Here is a 20,186-nt window from a genome sequence, read left to right on the forward strand (position 1 = left end):
TATATATATATATATATATACACACACACACATACTGTACATACACCAAGACAGTTCAGTGAATGGGAGAAACTGACAGTTTAAATCATATTTTGTTGTTGACTTGTTGTGAAATGTATTATTAAAATGTGAGTTTGGCATGCGGAAATGTTGGTGTTATTAGATAGGAGTTGTTCTTGCATGCACAAAATAACTGCCCGCAGGTGTTGCAAATATGGCCGCCGAGTGAACTGATTTTCCTTGAATAGGACTCACACATCACACAATATCTTCAATGTTGACATATCCTCTGCTGCACAGTATACAGTCATACCTTCCAGCCTTAATCCATATTTTGTTTAGATGTTTACATTTGTGCTCGTTTCAATGTAGTCATAGTGCATCTCAGAACATTTCTCATTGTTTTTTAGCCTAGTTTCGAGTTGATACCACACACTAGTCATTAATCACTGGGGATTATTATTTGACACGTATGCGTCATAAGGTGCTTCAAATAAAGAAATAGTTGAAACGATGTGCAGGATCATTTATCAACAATGCAGACTCTCTCTTGGTTTTTCACTGTAATGCATGTCACATTTTCTTTCTGAATTTGAGGCAGACCCTTCTTCTTGTTTAATATTTCCCATGAAACTAAAGCCTAGAAGAAAACGCTTGAGCCTGTGTGTAGTGACAGCTCCATGCCGCACGTCAAGCAAAAGTTTCAGGAATGCCAATCGGACCTGCCTATTAACTGCAGAGCGAGAATACAAATCAAGCCACATAATATGACCCGCTAGCCTACATGCTATTTCTCAGCTTCGTCTCAATCTTGCGCCTGTCAAACCGTAGCACTGTCATTCCATCCAGAGGGAAACCGTTTCGCATTTCTTCAACTCCTCCTCCGCACTAGATTGAACAAACCAAAGCGGAATAGCTTAATTTCATTCGGCTTTGAGTATTCACTGGCTCAGTCTGGGAAATAAGAGATACATTACGGTCCCCTGGTCATTGAGTCTGATTGGCAGTGTTTGGAGTTCAACGGGATCCTGTAGGCTTTTGTGATGCTCTGGATTGGAGGCTTATTAGAGCCGGGGCTTTGCGGTTTGCCTCCCACCATGGCTACTATCCTAATTTGACATACGTTCCTTTTGATAAGCCCCTTCTCCTGAGAGTGTCTTCGCCACATGTCCACTGGCACACACACACATGCACACAATTATATGATATCACAGCGTTACTTTTACTAAGCTGCTGTTAAACAGGATGTCTAGCTGGGAAAATCTGATTTCCCCGCGGAGAGAAATCATCCTTCACAGACACATCCCTGTCCCTGAAACGCTTGTAAAGCCAAGTAGATTGAAACGTGAAAAATGCTACCTCTCTGGGATAAAACATCCTCAAGTGCAGCTCAGACCATGAAATATGTATCGTCCAGATACATATTTCTCCCACTCGTGTTGAGCCAACAACAGTGTCCAGTTCTGCCCTGAATACGTTCCCAAATCTAAAATCTAAAATCTAAACACCTCCAAGGAGATCTCATTTATGGCAAACCAGTGCCTGCAACATCTAGACTCAAAAGGTACAATGAAACAGAAGTAGTGATAGATCTTGAGTGAAATGGTTTATTGAAAAAGAAAAAATGTAGGGTGGTGAATTTCTATCCAGCGGTTGTTGATTGGATGGAGGCAGATCTGAATATGAACTTGCAGTCAACTGTAAGAAAGGGGCGGAGTTAAGTGGACAAAATTATCGGAGAATTCCGGCATAAGTTTAACATTTCATCGGAAGATCGAGATTTGACATTTCAGATGAAATATTACAAGATCAAAATCATTCATAATAAGATCAATGTGGATTTGTGAGCATTAGTGGAACTGAAGGTGTCAGCGTAAACACGAAACACACGTGATTGTTGTCATGCGGTGAATCCGGCCAATCGTGGAACAGCTGTGTCGTCATCAGAGCTTGTGCAGTCGCTCTGGAGAAACTGCTGAGTCAGCCGTCTGCCCTCGAATCGCTCTTGCTGTACTTTGATGGCAAACGTCACAGTCACGTGGCGTCGGCGCTGTCTCAAGTCAGGCAAAATTTCGAACTGCTTCAAGTCAGCCGCCGATCGGTCTGCGCAGCGCTGCATGAAGTCTTATATCTCTTAAAGTCTTCTTTCTTCTGTAGAAAACAAAACAAAATGATTAAATAAATATCTGGCTGGGTGATGTCAGTACAATGTACATCATGCCTCAATTAATAAAGCAACCAAGAAAGTGTTTGCACTCCAGTCCAGTAGGTGGCAGAAATGTAAGTTTTATGTCGTCATCTAAAAATACCAGAAGAAGGCAGTGTTAAATATTTGTTCCAGTGTTTCCAAGTCCACGTTTGTTTCCACGGAATTGGGCTACCTTTAAATAGTTGCCATGAGTTTGAGAAATTGCATACTCTCTTGAGTAGGAAATTATTTTTTATTAAGGAACTACACAACTGCTAAAAAAAAAAAAATGTTCTATATGGTATGAATGTAATCCAGACGTACTACATTTGCAATGTTGTCATTATCATGTGACCTACCAGCGTCAGTTGTGATGCTTCACTGTCATTCACAAATCCTCTCCTGTGGCCTCATGGGATAATAAAGTGTCCATCGTATGCACACTTCAGAATCTCGCCGGAAGAAGTAGGTCACCTGGTTACTTTTTGCTTACTCTTTTATTAGTATTGTGAATTCTGACATACTAATTTTGTCACATACTGTTATTCGTCTTCTATATAGTAGGGAAGTATGTGATTTCGGATGCAGCCTGTGACCTCACTTACTGAAATAATTTCACTTTTTCAATATAATACGGACTCCGAATCACAAATTATTTGCAAAGCATCACAAAGTAGTGTCTCGAAAGCACTTATCATGAAATTATAAATAAAAATTTTTGGGGTAAACTACTCCTTGAAAAGTACAGGACTGAAACTAAGTCAACTATAAGATCATTCTCCTACCCAACAGTAGCTACTTTACAACACTGTATTTCGTTCCCACACAAACTTGCATACATATCAATGTGGGAGCTAATTCTTGGTGACATTTTCAAACAGCAAGGCAGTCCTACACTGCGGTACTAGCATTTGCTACAGGCACTAGAAGCACTGGCGATTGCATGGCTGCAATCTGGGGCTTTTGTTGCATGAAAGGGTGACGAGCACCAGGCTTGTTTAGTGCGCTTGGCTTAAACCTCTATGGCCAGACGGCACAGCTCTGAAATGACTTTCAGAGTTGGAAAGGGTCCTAGAAAGGGCATCTGATAGTTCGATGTCTAAAGAGTGGAGGCAAATTATCAGTAAGACAGCACAAAGGGTTCTTGTGCATCTGCCCTCAGAGGGCACTCAGACAGATGTATAAAACTAAAAAGGGCACATGTCAAGCCCTTGAATAAATTAACATTCAGAGCACAGAGATATTAATGAATCATAACAGAAATTTCAAATTATCCCATTCGGCGGTGCTGGAACACATTGTCACCCCGCAAGCAGCCTAACGTCTGGCAAAGCAACTTATTCAAAAAGAGATACGAGAATGCAAAGAGGTTTTGAATGTATGGTGATAAAACTGTCTTTCTGTGTTATGGTTGTGCAGAGTCCTTTAGTTTCAAGTGCACTCACTGAAATCTCAGGTCTATAAATACAACAGTAGCTGAAATAGTTTGGCTATTTTGTCATAACTGTACCAGAATGTTCCTCTTAAATTCAGCATGAAAACAAAATTGACCATATTTACTTTCCTAATGAAAATTCCTCATCTAATTGTTCATGATTCACTCATGTACTTCATTCCAAAGAAAAAGGCTTTCTTTTTATAGCCTTTTATCAAAACTTGCCACTGAAATTACTTTCTTTTTTGGCTGATCAACATCCCGACTTCACTCCTGCATGTAACAACCATTCACCATCCAATCAGTTCACGTTGGAAATTATCAAGTCCCGCCCCCCCCTTAATGTGGTCAAGTACAAAAAGTTTTTCAAAAATGAAAAGTACTTTTGGCAGATGTGTTTACAATGAAACACACTAACTTAAGATGAAGACTCTGTATAAACAAAGTTGTTGTATTCTTCAGAAGGAGGGTCGCCCCCTCATGGTGGCTGCCATTTTGAGATCACATGACCAGCTGAATCCTGTAACATGTTTTATCTCTGTAACATTGCTATTATCAAACACGTTGACTCCGTCTGAAATCACATAATCTCTGAGTAGGTACTTCTTTTAAATAAGTCATTTCTACCAGCTTCAGATGTGTCGCTTCACTGCAGTTCACAAATCCTCTCCTGTGGCCTCATGGGATAGTAAAGTATCATTCACATGTGCACTTCAGAAGTAGTTGGTCATCCGGGTACTTTATTCACTATTTTCACATACTCTTTTTTTTTTTACCTACTATATAGTAGGAAAGTACTGTATGCAATTTAAGATGCAGCCATTCAGTTGGTGAAAAAAACTATTATCAGCATTTCTAAAGTCGAAGACCTTTTGCGGTATCAGCCAGTGAAACATAAATAAGCTAAGTGCACTCTGCAAAAACAAATGAACTTTGCAAAAAAAGTTCCAAATGGCAAGTGTTGGCTTTTACTATAGGAGTTGAAGTCAACAGCAATTTTTAATCATGCTGCTCCTGCCTCTAAAGAAAAAAACACAACCCTGTAATGATGTCAGATATATCCCTTCTTTATATTTTTTTTACTTTCACTACCCTCTGTACCAGCCGCCCCCAATCATCTCTCCCTCATTTCACAGGAATCAGTTTCAGGTGTATTGCCAAGTGCAAAGTGTCTGCGAGCAGGTTCACTGAAGGATACTGCAGATACGCCCTCAGGGGAGTCATTGCATTACCTTCAGCTATTTTCTGTCCGGTGAAAGTGGTATACCCAATATAATTTTTCTGGTGTTGTTATTTAGTTTTCATGATCTCTGTTTTCTGTTCTCTGCTATATCATTCTCTCTCTCTCTCTCTCTTTCTCTTTCTGGCGCTCTGAGATGCAGCTGTCGGCAGTGTTGCCGTTTGAAGTTTCTCTTTTCTTGGTTGTTGATGCTGAAAGTGGGTATCCAGTGGGAGACAGAGAAGAGAAAGAACACTGCTTCCTTTATATCTCTTGTAGTTTTTTATGTATCCCTTGTCAAGATAAACAGCGGAAAATTAGAGGCTAGAGTCTCATGTAGCTTAGCAAAACACGTGCACCCTGCTGAAGGAAAATAAGAGCAAATTCAGGGTTTCCATCAGAATCAGTGCGTTTTATTTGTTTGTCGAGGAAAATACAGTGTGATTTCTTCTGAATGTCAATATGCACCTGTTTCATATCATCGCTGTCAGGTGGAAACCTTGTGTATTCAAAACTGCTACTTTTCAGAAATGAAAAAAAAAAACTATTAATTAAATAATTAAACACTGTGTCATCAAATTTGATATTGTGGCTTCATATATGCATGTGTCATTATATTATTAACATTATACCAAAATCAAGTTTTTGACAAGCGAATGTTGGACATACAGTACATGTTTTGTCCGTCATTAGAACGGCTGCATCTGAGGCAGTTAGTGCATCACATTCAGAGGAGTAAAGAGTACCTGAAAACCATACTTGAGTAAAAGTACAGCTACTTTTACGCCTAATCCTGGCTTAATCTAAGCCCTGTCTGTGAAACCAGGCCTTAGAGTAACTGATTTGAACTGTGGCACTTAATTGGCCCAGTCCCAAATGGCACCCTAAATACTTGCGGTCTTCCTACGAGTCTGTACTTTCGTGAAGTAACGCCACGTTGACTATCGGGAAGAAGTCTCGCACCAGTGCGGGCTCGGCAAAAGTGTGAATCGAGGGCGCATATCGACCGCAAAGGGGGCACTCACGAGCACCCGCTTGAAACCTAAAATGACAAATGGGACACACTACGGTCTCACGGACTTAACAGACACACACACACGGCAGCCATTGTAAGTTATTAGGTTTGACCGACACTTTGAGGATCCACTGGAGTTACGAGGTTTAGTCACAAGCTCTTTTAAATCCTTTTCATTGGTTAAATACTTGCAAAACCCAAAGACAGGCGTGAAGGTTGACCAATAGTAATGATTTATAAAAAAAATACAACTAAAAATTATAAAATATGGAGAAACTAGGGGCGAGTCTCAATCAGATCCCTAGCTCCCAAGGTCATGAATCAGTATATTGCGTACACGAATTCAGGCACTGGTAAGGACAGCAAAGGACCCTGGATCACTACACATTGGGACACTGATGACTCTATTTCCGGCGACATGACAACTACTAGTATTTATGAACAACAGCAGAACTGATATCTTTCTGACATTACTTGTAATGTTATTTAAAGTACATTATGATTAACATATCAGCTGTAAATAAATTATAAAAGTTGTCTAGATTATGGTCATTGCCTGTCTAGAAATGCATGTTAATGCTAAAATATGATCTATAATCATCTATTGCATTACATTATGTTTAGTGAGTTGGGTCACCTGGTTTAAGTTTCATGCTTCAGAACTTCTGTTAAGGGAACAAAGGCTACATCCGAAATCGGATACTACCCTACTATATAGTAGGCGAAAAACAGTATATGACAAAAGTAGTATGTCCGAATTCACAGTACTCATAAAAGAGTAGGCATAAATTACCTGGATAACTTACTTCTTCCGGCGAGATTCTGAAGTGTGCATATGATGGACACTGTAGTATCCCATGAGGCCACTGGAGAGGATTTGTGAATGTCAGTGAAGTAACGCAACTGACGCCGGTAGGTCACATGATAATGACAAGATGGCGGATGTAGTACGTCCGGATTACATCCATACTACACACATTCACACTATATATAAAGTACTTTAGCGGTTGCAAAGAAAAGTGGGACTTTGCAAACGCTAGAACTTTTTAGGGAGCAAACGTTTCAGTGCACTTGCAGGATTTTGCAATGGAGACAGCCCTTAAAATGTCTGACTCCCAGATCAGTGCCCTGACTACTAAACTAGGAAACTGATTGAGATGCACCCTAGGTGCCTGAAAGCAACGATATGTTGCCTTCAAGTTTTGCACCATACAAATTGATGTCAAACAACTTTAAACACCCACTTAGAAAGTTAGTTCTGAAGTAAAGGACTGCATGATTTCTTAGCAGATGCCCTTTGGTTTGATAATGTGTTATATTTAGAAATCGTTGCCCTTTTAAATGTGTCTCAAGTGCCCAAACACCTTTCGAGTCCGCTGTATGTGTGTTTATTTTATTATTTCAAAACTCATTAGCAGTCCATTCAAGAACCCACCACAGCAGGACCTGAAATTATGTAGCAAACTGTCATGGCTATTTAAACCCTGTATAATTAGCGTGGCTCTGGCTAGAGAGATTGCAACTCAAAGAGTAGCTTTGGATTTCTTTTTTGACACGGTCAGATAACAGTTATTAAACAAACCTAAGCGCTCTGTCATAAACGTGGCCTCCGTGAGAAGTGTGTCACACACTGATTTTCTAAACTCTAATACGATCATCAGAGTGTCATCATGACTCTGTATTAGAAGAGAGAGTCTGACTTTTTTCTCAGTACTCTAGAGTCATAATATAATTTATAATTATTTTACAATTTCTCCTTCCTTTCCACAGTGGCCTTGGGTATATACATGACTGCTGAATGTGGACCTTATGGAATTCAAAACATTAACTGTTACTGCACTATTATTCTGTATAGCTGCTTTGAAACAACAGGGTGACTCTCTCAAACCCACCCATTGTACTTTGTTGAGTACACTGTCGCTATATATGCTCCAACAGACAGAGAAAGAATGGCTACAGCACTCAAATTTTTCTACCTTTTGCTTTGAAACAGCCTTTATGTCTGTATATGATGTCGCATTGCACAGTCTCGGCTGTCAAACAGAGCTGTTGTATTTATTTCGCTGGTCTTATTTGATCCTGTTTTATCAAGTGAAGTTCGTTTTCCTTTCTTGTAGCATTAGTTCTGAAGAGAGGCTCTTACATTTTAGCAAAAATCAGTAAAGTCTATCCTACCACATGCTAGCTACTGAAATTTTCAAAAATGAAACAGCAGCACAAGTACAAACAATCAATACCTGGTTCAATTTAATGTAATGTTAGTTCCCATGGTGAGCCCGGTTCTGGCAATCTCTGTGTTAATTAAAAGCTCCAGGCCGGAGCTTTGTATTATACTGTCTGCAGCCGGCTTCAGAGACCTGAGGGAAGCCGTCATCTGAGAAAACACGAGCAGGTAAATTGAAGGTTTTATAGCCTTGACAAAGCAATGGTGACTGGCTTACAAACAACAGACGTTTGACTCTGAGCAATTGTATAAACCTCATATACTATTTCTCTTTTGCGCTTTTTTTTTTTTTTCCTTTTGAAATGTTAGATTCTTCAAAAGGCACATAATGAGACATTTATTTGCCATCATGTGCGTAAGAGACCGCGGACAGCGAGTTAGCACTTTGATGCAATGCACTGCAAAGACAGAGCAAGCTCAGTTTTGCAGGTCCTGTACTCGGGGAGTCGCCAGAGATGCAAGCAGAAGAACAATGTGTTCTTGGCCTAATAAAGTGGAGAGGCTCTGCTCTTTTATGTCCCTGATTAGCAGAACACATAAATAGCATGCTTAAAATCTAGAAGTGCAACCATATTTGGTCTCTTGCCGACGTCTTGATGAAGTGTGTGTGTGTGTGTGTGTGTGTGTGTATGAGGTGTGATTTGTGCACTTTTTGGCGATCGCTAAGCAAACTGAGAGGTGAACTAACGTGTATACGCTCACCAGTCGTCTGACTGATTTGTAATCTGTAAATGAGTGTTGTTTGTTTGGGCTGGTTATATTGGGATGTTCCAACACCCCGATACAGATCCCATCCCCTTTAACACCTTTTTTTAAACATAGGCATTTCATTTAGACATGTTTACTAAATGTACAAAATTAGGCAGTAAAATCTGTCAAATACCAACTGCAAGATTTAATTAATTGATTTACCTTCTTCTAACTGGCAGCCTTAAGTAATATAGCTAACACTTGTTGCAGTCCTACTATATTAAAATCTTAAATCTTGCGTAAATATAATTATACTAATTATTGTCATACTGGTGTCTTCACTGTTGCCCAACCCACAAAAACATGAAAACGTGTGTTTTATGATCATATCCCAAATTAAAAAGGTACAATAGTAAAGATAATAGAATATAGCCTAAGTATTAATCCACACGTTTATCCACACGTACGTTATCCAGGCGTTTATCCAGACGTTTATCCACACGTACATTATCCAGGCGTTTATCCAGACGTTTATTCACACGTACCTTATCCAGACGTTTATCCACACGCACGATATCATACGTCATTGGTCACGGCAAGGTACGCGACGATTGACACGATGATTGCTTAGTTTGCAAAGTAAATGCACAAATCACACCTCATATGTGTGTGTGTGTGTGTGTGTGCGCGTGCGTGCGTGTATGTGTGTTCAATCTACTGTACACGGTGTATTTTTTTTTTTCCTGTCCTGTGATTGTTGCTTGTCAGATTATCCACCTTATTCTTGACGACTTTACTGCGTTTTGAATTATGGGTGGCACTTCCGGTTTGGGGAACTTCCATTCAAAAAGGCTGAGACGAATAATTTCAAATCATAAGGTTGCCCTACAAATAAAGCTTATCCGTCAGTTTGACTGGATGAGCTGTCAATTTTCCTTCATGATTTATTTTCAGACATCATGAGAATAACGTTATACTCCCGAATTTAATTTACGATATATTCTATTAATAATTCACTGGAATGCACGAAGAACCTCTCATATTCTCCTCAAATCCTCACGTCTCTTTCCAGGTTTGTTTTCACAGGTGAATGCAATTTATAATCTGTCAAAATAACGGAAATCACTTCGAAATAGCATCCTGAATGCTGAAGTTAATGAACATTTTTTTATTAAGGCAACATAAGTTACATAATACAGACACTGTATATTACTATAGTGATATTTAACCCGTCCGTTATTGCTGTGGAAAGACTCGCACTTTTGGGGTTATTTGGTCTGTTGAAATACCTTGTTGATGCTTTTACACTTTTGAATTTCCTTTTAATGTTCGATGGTTGAAGGGTGAGTAGATTAATGTCATCTCAGTGTGACACTTTTTAACGTATTGCGTTCATAGAGAGAGCGTTTCACAGATTGTTTACAACTTAACGGAAGTTACACCCATAATTCGTAGGAATAAGGTGGATACAATATGACCCCAGTGAGATCATGGGTAAATGCCAAGTCAGGCTGTGTGACATTGAAGGCCATTTATGCCTGACCTTATGACATACATCTCAGGACTGAGCAATCAGGCATGTCCAGTGTTAATCTTGTCAACAAAAATATTGACGGAAATATATGGGTTTTTTTTTTTGTTGTTTTTTTTGTTTTTTACATTTTCAACTTTCTTTAGTGTGTAATGTTGCTGTGTGATCATGAAAAAGGTCTGCAAAGTTAAAATGCACAAAGTCACTCCAAAGAATCGATTGCACTCTTTGTGTTTTCTTCTGGGATCGAACACATCACAATATTCCTCATTTAAATAATTCTTGCCTGAGGCATATGCAAAATAAAGGGGCGGGTCCTGGTTGAGTTAGTTAGTAGTGTTAAAACAGTTTTGGTAAGGGGCGTGACATTTCCCAAACACGCTCGAAACGGTTGACCAATCACAACACACTGATCCAGCCGACCAATCAGAGCGCATTGTGCATAAAAGGAGGGGCTTCATAGAGACAGGAATTAAACAGAGTGTTACTGACAGACTGGGAAGAGAGGTGCTGCAACGGTCAAATATGAAGAAAAAAAATATGTTTTTGATCATTCAAGCATAAAACCCTATTCTAGTAGACCACAAAAAAAAATCAAGACTTTGTAAAAAGGGCATCATTTTATTTCCATCAACAATACTAAAAAGTGTGAAAACACAACTAAAATTGTGAATTATTATGAAAAAGTATGTTCTATACAGTATGAATGTGTGTAGTATGAATGTAATCCAGACATACTACATTCGCCATGTGGTCATTTTCATGTGACCTACCAGCGTCAGTTTCACTGTCATTCACAAATCATCTCCCGTGGCCTCATAGGATTGTAAAGTGTCCCTCCGGGTACTTGTTGCCTACTCTTTTATGAGTACTGTGAATTCTGACATACTTCTTTTGTCACATACTGTTTTTCACCTATTATATAGGGAAGTATACGCTTTTAAATGGAGCCAGTGAATAACTGTGACAACCAAGGAACAGGAAAAGGGAAACTAGGCAAAACAGAACAGAAAGAAATTCAAATGAAGTCCCAACGCAAACTGTGACATTAGCATTATGCATCTACTAATATAGAATTTATTAATATTTTGAATTTGCTTTTCTTTTTATATTTTTAGTTTTCATTTGTGCTTTTGTGTTTCTATTTTTTATATTTTTATTTAGCCTTATTTATTTTTATTCCAGTTTTAGTTTTAACAATTGTAGTACAATTTAATCTTATTTCATTTATAGTTGACAAGTTATTTTTAACATTGACCAAAGAAAATGTAATCACTAATAGATACTAATTAGTAATAATGAGCATGACATGACAAAATATTGACTACATTTACTAAATATTTTAGCAAAAGATAAAAATTATGGAGAAAAAAAAGAAAAGAAAATTGAACACTGATTGCATCATGACATCCTGACCTCCTCATTGACACACAGAACTGAAATGGTACCACAGAAACCCAAGCATAATTTAGAATGAAGACCAAGTAATTTTGATAGTATTAGCATAACATAAAGAGATTGTTAATTAGTAAGATATTTATGTTCTTAGGGGTTAACAGTTTAGGACCCAAGGACCAGATGTCTGAAAGAAGACCCGGGGTCAGAATTATAAAAAATTGAAGAAAAGTTTTACTGAAGATAGTTTGCAATTTCATCAGCAGAAGTCAGCTTCAAGACTCACACAGGAGTTCGTAGGCCGCCCCGCTTACAGTTACAAAGATCACAGCAGTTATACCCTTCACCAAGGTCTAAGCTATGTCCTTGCTTCAGGTTGCAGTTTCTGATTGGCTAAAAAAATCCACACACTATAAACCACACATATACAGATAGACGGAAGCATATCTCCATTGATTATGCAGCTGACACTCGGACCCTGAAGTCAGGCACGTCGTGACCTTCCAGTTCTCAGATTTGGATTGCTGGGTGCCAGCATGTCCAGAACAACAACTCAGTCAATCTCCAATAATGCCAGTGGTTCCTTAACCTGTAACCAAGAAGACTAACACACACACCGACACACAGCTTTTCCATGGATGGATTTGGCTCCAGGCTCTAACTATAAACAGGAGAGTCCTCTCAAAACATCAAGATAATGCGTTCTTTCTCTCAAGGAGAGCAACACTTTAGTCTAACTGGAAAGTAAGGATTTACCAAAGAAATGGTCCCTTAAACTATTGGCTTCAGTAACCCCTATATGTTTTAACACGTTGAAGACCTTTCTCAAATACAAAACCAGTCCCTATTTCATTTCTGGAAGCCGGGATAAATAAGCAAGCACTGTCACTGCATTCAGATATCAAATACAGACATTAAAGAATACATGAAAAGAACATTTCAGTAATGACACCGGTAACTTCTATAACAAAGTAAAATCTCCAGAGAAGTAATTCAACAAAAATATTGATTAATACCTTGATTATAATCACTCATTACATATACATTGTAGGAGCAGTGGATTCCAATCCACCCCCTTCAATGTTAACACATAACTGATCAAGTATCATCATTTTGCCCTGAACATCTCTCTTTTTCAAATAAGGGTCAAGATTGTGTACAGTGTTCACCGAGCTCAAGTACAGGCAACATTGACTGGTCAAAGAGGCAGGTCAGGGTCACATCACTGGAGAAGTGCTAAGACACATTAGCCACATTTATTAGATCATTTATCTCTTAAGGTGTCTGATGTCTTGCTGGTGTAAGAATTAGAGGGTTAGTTGTTAGAGCGCTTGACCCTGTTAATAGATTTGACTCATTTGAGTTTTATTGGCCTCCAGGGATTGAGCGCAGAGCTTTTTTCTGTTCTCTCGTGTTTCTTTTCCTCATAGTTCACTGAATAAAACAGCGAAAGAGCCTCAGAAGATCAGCTTGAGGGTGGGCCTTCCTATCTGCGTTTTGAAGATTCATTTGAATCAGTTCGAAAGAGACAGTGAAATGGAAAGGCTGACATAATAATGCCTATTTAATTGCCCTTGTTTTTAATGTGAAGACATCATGTGTGTTGTCAGAAGAGACTTTTAATCTCCCACTGAGTAAGTCGGACGATGTCGTGAGCGGAGACAAACAGTGCGCTGTTGTGTGATTGCGTTGGTGTGGTCTTGCTAATGACGCTTGTGTCACATCCTCCATACCATTAAGCTGTCTGCATATTATTGAGACAAGTAATGATGCAGTATCAATAACAGAGTTTTATCAGGGGAGGCAACAGAGGCAGTGCCTCCTCAAAAAAAAAAAAAAAAAGATTAGATGAAAAATTAATTAGTACAAAAATAAAGCACAAATATTATGGAGAACATAGTCAGGGTTGTCATCAGGGGGAGACTGTGTTTGTTCTGAGCTCCAACACTGTTTAACATGAACACCAGTGGAAAAGGGTTCAGAGAGAGGCAATGTCTCTTTTGCCTCCCTTGTGTTCCCATCGTGATCATAAAATGCGGTGTGAATTTGAAAATGCAAACGAAAACAAGAGCAAAGTCATGTGAGATGAGGCAGTGTTATTAAAAGAGAGTGTATTATAGCTTAAATATATTACATTTATTTAGCTGAACTTAAGAGTGCTTGTTTGGCCCACTTAAGAAGGACTTAAGTACATCTTTATATGAAATTTCATAATTATTTCTGTTATATCTGAAATATGGTTAAAGTATACTTTCGAATGAAGCATTAATGGAAAACTAAAACATACTTTATTGCATTCGCATTGAACGTTTTATTTCATATTCCATGTTTATATATATAATGTTAAATAAAAAATTTAAATATATGTAATTATGAAGATGCAATTTACTTTAAGTTTAATATCGATAGAAGGTTAATACAATATGATAGAACGGACTGACAAAATGTCAGTCTAAAATATTATCTATAAAGATGATTGCTTAAACTGAATGTGTAACTTTAATAATGGATGGGAGCATTATAATGGCTTTAATCTAGATACATCATATGTCAGGGTAGAAATATAAAGAGAGTTTATTTGAAGTACAGTTGCAACCTAAAAGAACAAATGTTGTCTGTATTTATTTCTTGACAAGTGTCTCTCTTGTAAACAGCAGCCTTTGTTTGTATTGCATTTCCAGTGAAATGCTCTTATGGCAATCACTTTTTTTTCCAACTCCTCCAGGAGATTTTTCAATTGCGTGTTTGTGCCTCTCAGAGTTGATTATGTCATAGCTGAAATTAACTAGTGTTTAATGAGCAAAATATGCAGAGATATGAACGGGTCTGAAGTAGCTTGAGAAAAAAAACCTGCAGTCATTAACTCAGCAGGTTGAGTGTGATTGTTCCTACGCAGCACTATACAGTTACACACACACACACATGCCATTTACAGTATTACTTCAGCGTTATGACTCAGTTTTATGTCAGAAAACCAGACCTCGGCAATATAATCCTGCTCATGCGGCTATTTGCTTGAAAGATCCCACAGAATTCCAATGTAGAGATGAATTACATGCACAAATATGAAACTGTAGCACCCTGGAGGTGTTTAAAGAGGCTAGCCTGGGGTTCTTTAGTTTTCTGTTTCAATATTTTTATCAGCCTGTTCTCAGTTTCAGTATATATATATATCCACTTTTCTTTTGGCAGTCTCCCTAAACTTCTCATCAGGACTGCATCAAGAATTTCAATATTTCATGCTAAAGTTTATTTATATATCTGTCCTGCTGAAAAGACCAGATTAGACCAACATAAATTACCAAGCAGCTGCAAAACTTTACTGGCCTAAAGCCAGTGGTGCAGGTATGACGTCAGAACCAAGAAGTCTAATTCGGCGCTGGTTCCTTTGAGATATTCCTATTGTAACAGGGTTTTTCAATTTATGAGTAAAATAAAGCCTGTGGTAAACATAACTTGACACTTTTGCACGCACTCACATCTCAAGCTGTCTCAAAAATGAACATAACTGTTACGATTTCATTCTGTTTTTGTTTGCTCTGTTTCAGATTTGCAGTGTTTCTGATCATTAGTTAATTAGTTCACACCTGTTCTGTTTCCTCCCTTGATTACCTCTTGCATTTATAAGCCCTGTGTTCTTTCAGTTTTCTGTCCGATCTGGTTGATGTGTTTCTCCGTGTTATTCGCTCTTGTGTTGTGTGGATTATCATATTAAAGACTTTTCTCTGAGTTATTCACTGAATGGTAAGCTTCACCACAGCCACGCGTTACAGAAGATTGGACCCTCAAAAATGAGATAGAAAAAATAATGGACTAACCAGAATTGCATCTCCTCTTCCTCCCTGAGAACCAGAATTTATTGGGGTATTTGAGGCCTTTCCATCACGGCCTGCGAGCCCGAGGCAGCCACAGTGTTCGTCCTGGAACCAGAGCCGGTTACCATCAGGGTCCCGGTGTCTACACGCGCTGCTTAGTCCATCCCAGAGACAGGAGCGGACATCGGCCTTATAGATCTGTGGACCAGTTCCCTCCCGAGTCCCCACCATCGAGTCTTCGCCTTCTACGCCGGTCTCACCCGGTGATCTGGACGCTCCAGGTCCCGTCCGCAAATCTTCCTCCTCCAATGTTCCCGCCCGACTGCCTGGTCTCATCCCCTCCACTGGTTATGTCCAGTCCCCTGGATCCGTTGGCACCGCTGGTGTTGTCCAGCTCCTCGGCTCTGCCCCCGTTGCCAGCTCCATGCATCTCGTCAGCACTGCCTCGGACTTCCCCTCCACCAGTGTGGCGTGAAACTGAGTCCCCGGCTTCACATCGGCCCTCCAGACCCATGTCTCCACCTCGGCCTGTCAGCCCATCGGCTCCACCCTGGCTCAGCATTCCCTCCACTCCCCTGTGGTTCGTCAGCCCTAGGACTCCTCCGGGCTCCCTCGTACCTTCGGATCAGCCTCAGTCAGTCATCGCTCTGCCTCCACCACAGACTTCCGTGTCTCCGGCTGCACTTTGACCCTTCACCCATTCGGCTCCACCGGCTTCTCCTTCCCTCCGGCTTCCCCATCATCCTCACTCCGTCATCACTCAAGTCTGCCGAGTCCCCGTCTATGCCTCAGTCCTGTGAGCCAGCAACTCCACCTTGGGCTTTCGGGCTGTGGATGTCGCCCTGGTCTGTCGGCCTCTCTGTGACACTGGATACTCCACGCACCTAAGTCCGCCTCCTTGAGTCAGTCCCAGGGTCCCGCATGGAAAAGCTTTAGCGAAAGCTCCACCCTGGCTCCTCCCACCGTCGACTCCACCATGGAATCCGTATCCACCGACTCCTCATCTTCCCGATGCGCGAGGATGCATCTTCCGGAAGGGGGAGTTACTGTTATGATTTCATTCTGTTTTGGTTTTGTTTACTCTGTTTCAGTTTGGCTGTGTTCCTGATCATTAGTTAATTAGTTCACACCTGTTCTGTTTCCTCCCTTGATTACGTCTTGCGTTTATACGCCCTGTGTTCTTTCAGTTTTCTGTCCGATCTAGTTGATGTGTTTCTCCCTGTTATTCGCCCTTGTATTATGTGGATTATCATATTAAAGTCTCTTATCTGAGTTATTCACTGAGTCGTGCACTTCACTACAGCCAAGCGTTACAATAACTGCTTCAAAATGCACATTTTTCGCCATGGGTGTGTGTAATTTACATTGTAAAACAAAACGACAAAGTATAGTCAAGTTATGGCTTTTACACTGAATATGAAAAGACAAATCGCACCCAAAAGGTCTATTCACACCAATACTGACATAAATATTAGTCTAGCAAGATAAAGAGCTCTTCTCCAATACCAAAAAGTCACAAGTCCCAATAACATTTATATACCTCTATTGGCATCAAAATAAAAGCATTATCACTTGAGGATGAACATATTAATGGATTCACCTTATTTGGAGCTATAACTGTTTCATTCTCTTCTGTGTAATTTCTATTGCACCGCCTGTGTATTGTGTACATGCTGAACATGTAATGCCAGGATAATATACAAGGCAAGGCAGAGTGATTTAAATTTACATTAAATAATGTACTAACAAAAAAAGAATAATTTGAAAAAGTGCACAGTTTCAAAGGCTCACAGTCTTGACAGCTTCCAAAGTACTTTTCAAGTACTCTTTTTAAATTGTCAGGGTAACATTCATTCAGGGACTGCTTTTCCATTTTATGCAGTTTGAGAAATATAATGGTTGTTTTGTGCATGCAAAAGAGCTCTGGTGCAGAAATACACATCTGAGTGGAGTCTTTATATATGCACATGTATAATATGTGCACATATTATTAGCAAACCTTAAAAAGAGACAGGGTTTATTTTTTTAGGAGGTGTGTAAATACAAGCAGCTTGACGTCCAATGCTGCTGTTCTGGAGTTTTCTTTTACCAGCAACAGTGAAATGCCTTGAGCATGTTGGATCTTAAAGCAGCTGCAGCGGCTTGAGAATTATTTGTCACTCATTTTGAAGCCATAATCCATGCCTTTCCGAATAAGGCACACCCCTAACTTAAACATCAACTTATCTTATTTTTAGTTAGTTGCCAAGGCAACATTTTATAACTTTCCTTTACATTTTTAAAGTTTTTCATCAAATTTATTTTAAAATTTCACCTCATTTCATCTTAATTTATCTAAAACAAGTATTTCAGCTTTATTTTAATTGACAATTTTTAAAAGTTAAGAGCAACACTGAGTTGCACAGTGCTTCCATAAGCGCCACCTACTGTCAGAGAATGAATTTACATTTTAATTCAGCCCTGTTTTCACAAGTTGTTGTCATAACATTCAAAAATAATTATATTTAATTGCAAAAACTCAGGAATATACAGAAACGAGAAGTCACAATTACATCAACATAAATGCAAACGAGACCGAACCCTGCACAAAGGAAACTCAGGGCTTATAAACACAGTGAGTAATCAAGGGGAAAACAGAACAGGTATAAATGACTAATCAAAATAATCAATGACTAATCAAAAGACCTGAACATGACAATTGATCTGAACAGACAAATCGCAAAATTGGGCTGAATTTTCATGCCAAACAGCTACGTGAGTTTAAATTCATTATAGAATGTAGTACTATATAATTTATGGCCAATATCAGCCAATGTTTATATTTAATCAGTATTGATCGATATGGTATTTTAAATTGTACATGCTCTATTCTCCTAACTTTACATTTAGATAACTTTTGCTGTCATAACACTTTAGAACTCAATGTAAGTGTTCTAGGTTCAAAGTTATTTATTTTATAAATATTTTTTATTTATTTATAAATAAAGTTATTTATTAATCATTTTATAACACTCTTAAATGTAATCTTCATTAAATCTCAAAATGAGATCCATTTTACATACTGTACATTATAATTAAACTCACTTGTAGCATTTAAAAATGGATTTTAGTTTTTAGTTTATTTTATTTTGGCGAGTTATCGGTTATTGGCCAATAACACAAAAATAAATATAATCTTATCGATATATGGTAGAATATTTATGCTAAATGATCCATCTTTCTGTCTGTTAGGACAGATAGGCACCCAAAGTGGTTAATATCCTCCATCCACCAGGCCGATCCATTTCATATTTCCGACAGCAAAAAGAACACTCGCCTTGCAACTCTCAGTCTTTAGAGCATAAATCAAGAGTGATTCTGCACTTCCTGTGCAAGTGCTGTAAATCCCCCACTAAAGGCGCATTCTCCCCTTTGATGGATGAGGTCTGTTGATTGCCGACGTAACTGGAGCTCGGGCTGGAGACTTTGGAGAGCCAGGCAGCTGAGAGAGAGGCATAATTTTAGACCTCTTTTGAGATCCTTATTTGCACACATGTGAAGAAGACCGGGAGGTACAAAAATGGATGACAAATAAAGGAAGTTCAGAGATTCAAGCATCAAACATACGAGCTGCTCATGATGAATAGTTGGTTGAGCAAAATATGTTGACAAAGGTTAATGATCAGAATGCACTTCTCTGACAGGGTGAAAATGTTGCAGTTTCATCTAGACTATTGATCCGATGCATAAAGCCTTCCAGACAGTTGACGACCTATCTTGTCTCCTTTCTTGTTCCTATCCTTTATCTAAGGAGGTATTGGGCCCTATTTTGACGATCTAAGCGCATCGTTTAACGATTTAACGATCTAAAGCGCATGGTGCAAGTTCACTTAGGGCGTGTCCGAATCCACTTTTGCTAGTTTAACGACTGAAAAAAATGGTCGGCACGCCAGGGGCATGGTCTAAAAGGGTTGTCCCTATTCTCATAACGAGTAATGGTCTTGTAGACTCACAATCAGAGTCTCATCTCCCATTCCCTTTAAATGCCAGTTGCGCTCGCGCCATGGCAGATTCGCTATTTACATGACGGAATTTGATAGTGGAAAGACCAAATGCGTCTCCAGAGCGCAAACGGAACTGCTCGTGTGCGAGGTAAAAGTGAGCCAGTAGACCATCTACTGGACAAGCCGGATTCCACCATATCTTTATGTACACAATAATAATCTTTTACATTGTAATCCTTTTATTTTAAATATTTGGCATGTTTGTGTGCTGCCGTGCATCCTGTGTGTTTAATAAGCAGAGTGCACGCGCGTTGTGGACCCGCCTATATGCGCATATTACTAACGTGCTCATTAAATAACAAAAAAAAAATCTATCAGTCTATTTCTGTTGCCTCAAAATAGCAACGCGCCAACAATGTGCGAGAACACACCTCGTTTTCAGACCAGCACGCCCATGGGCGCTCAAATGGGCGCAAATGCATGCTAAAACAATGTGGTGTAGGATGTGAAAATGATAACTGCGTCAGGCTGAAACTAGCAAAATACACTTGTGTCGCGCTTGGTGCTGCATTGCGCCGGGTGTAAGATAGGGTCCCTTGTGTCTTAACATCAGATTGTAACCAAAAAGTAGCAAGGCACTTAACCTCAGGTTACTCCAGGGGGTCTGTCCCTGTAAAGTGGCATTTATGCT

This window comes from Abramis brama (genome assembly GCF_963993115.1).
Source record: "Abramis brama genome assembly, chromosome: 1".
NCBI lineage: Eukaryota > Metazoa > Chordata > Actinopteri > Cypriniformes > Leuciscidae > Abramis > Abramis brama.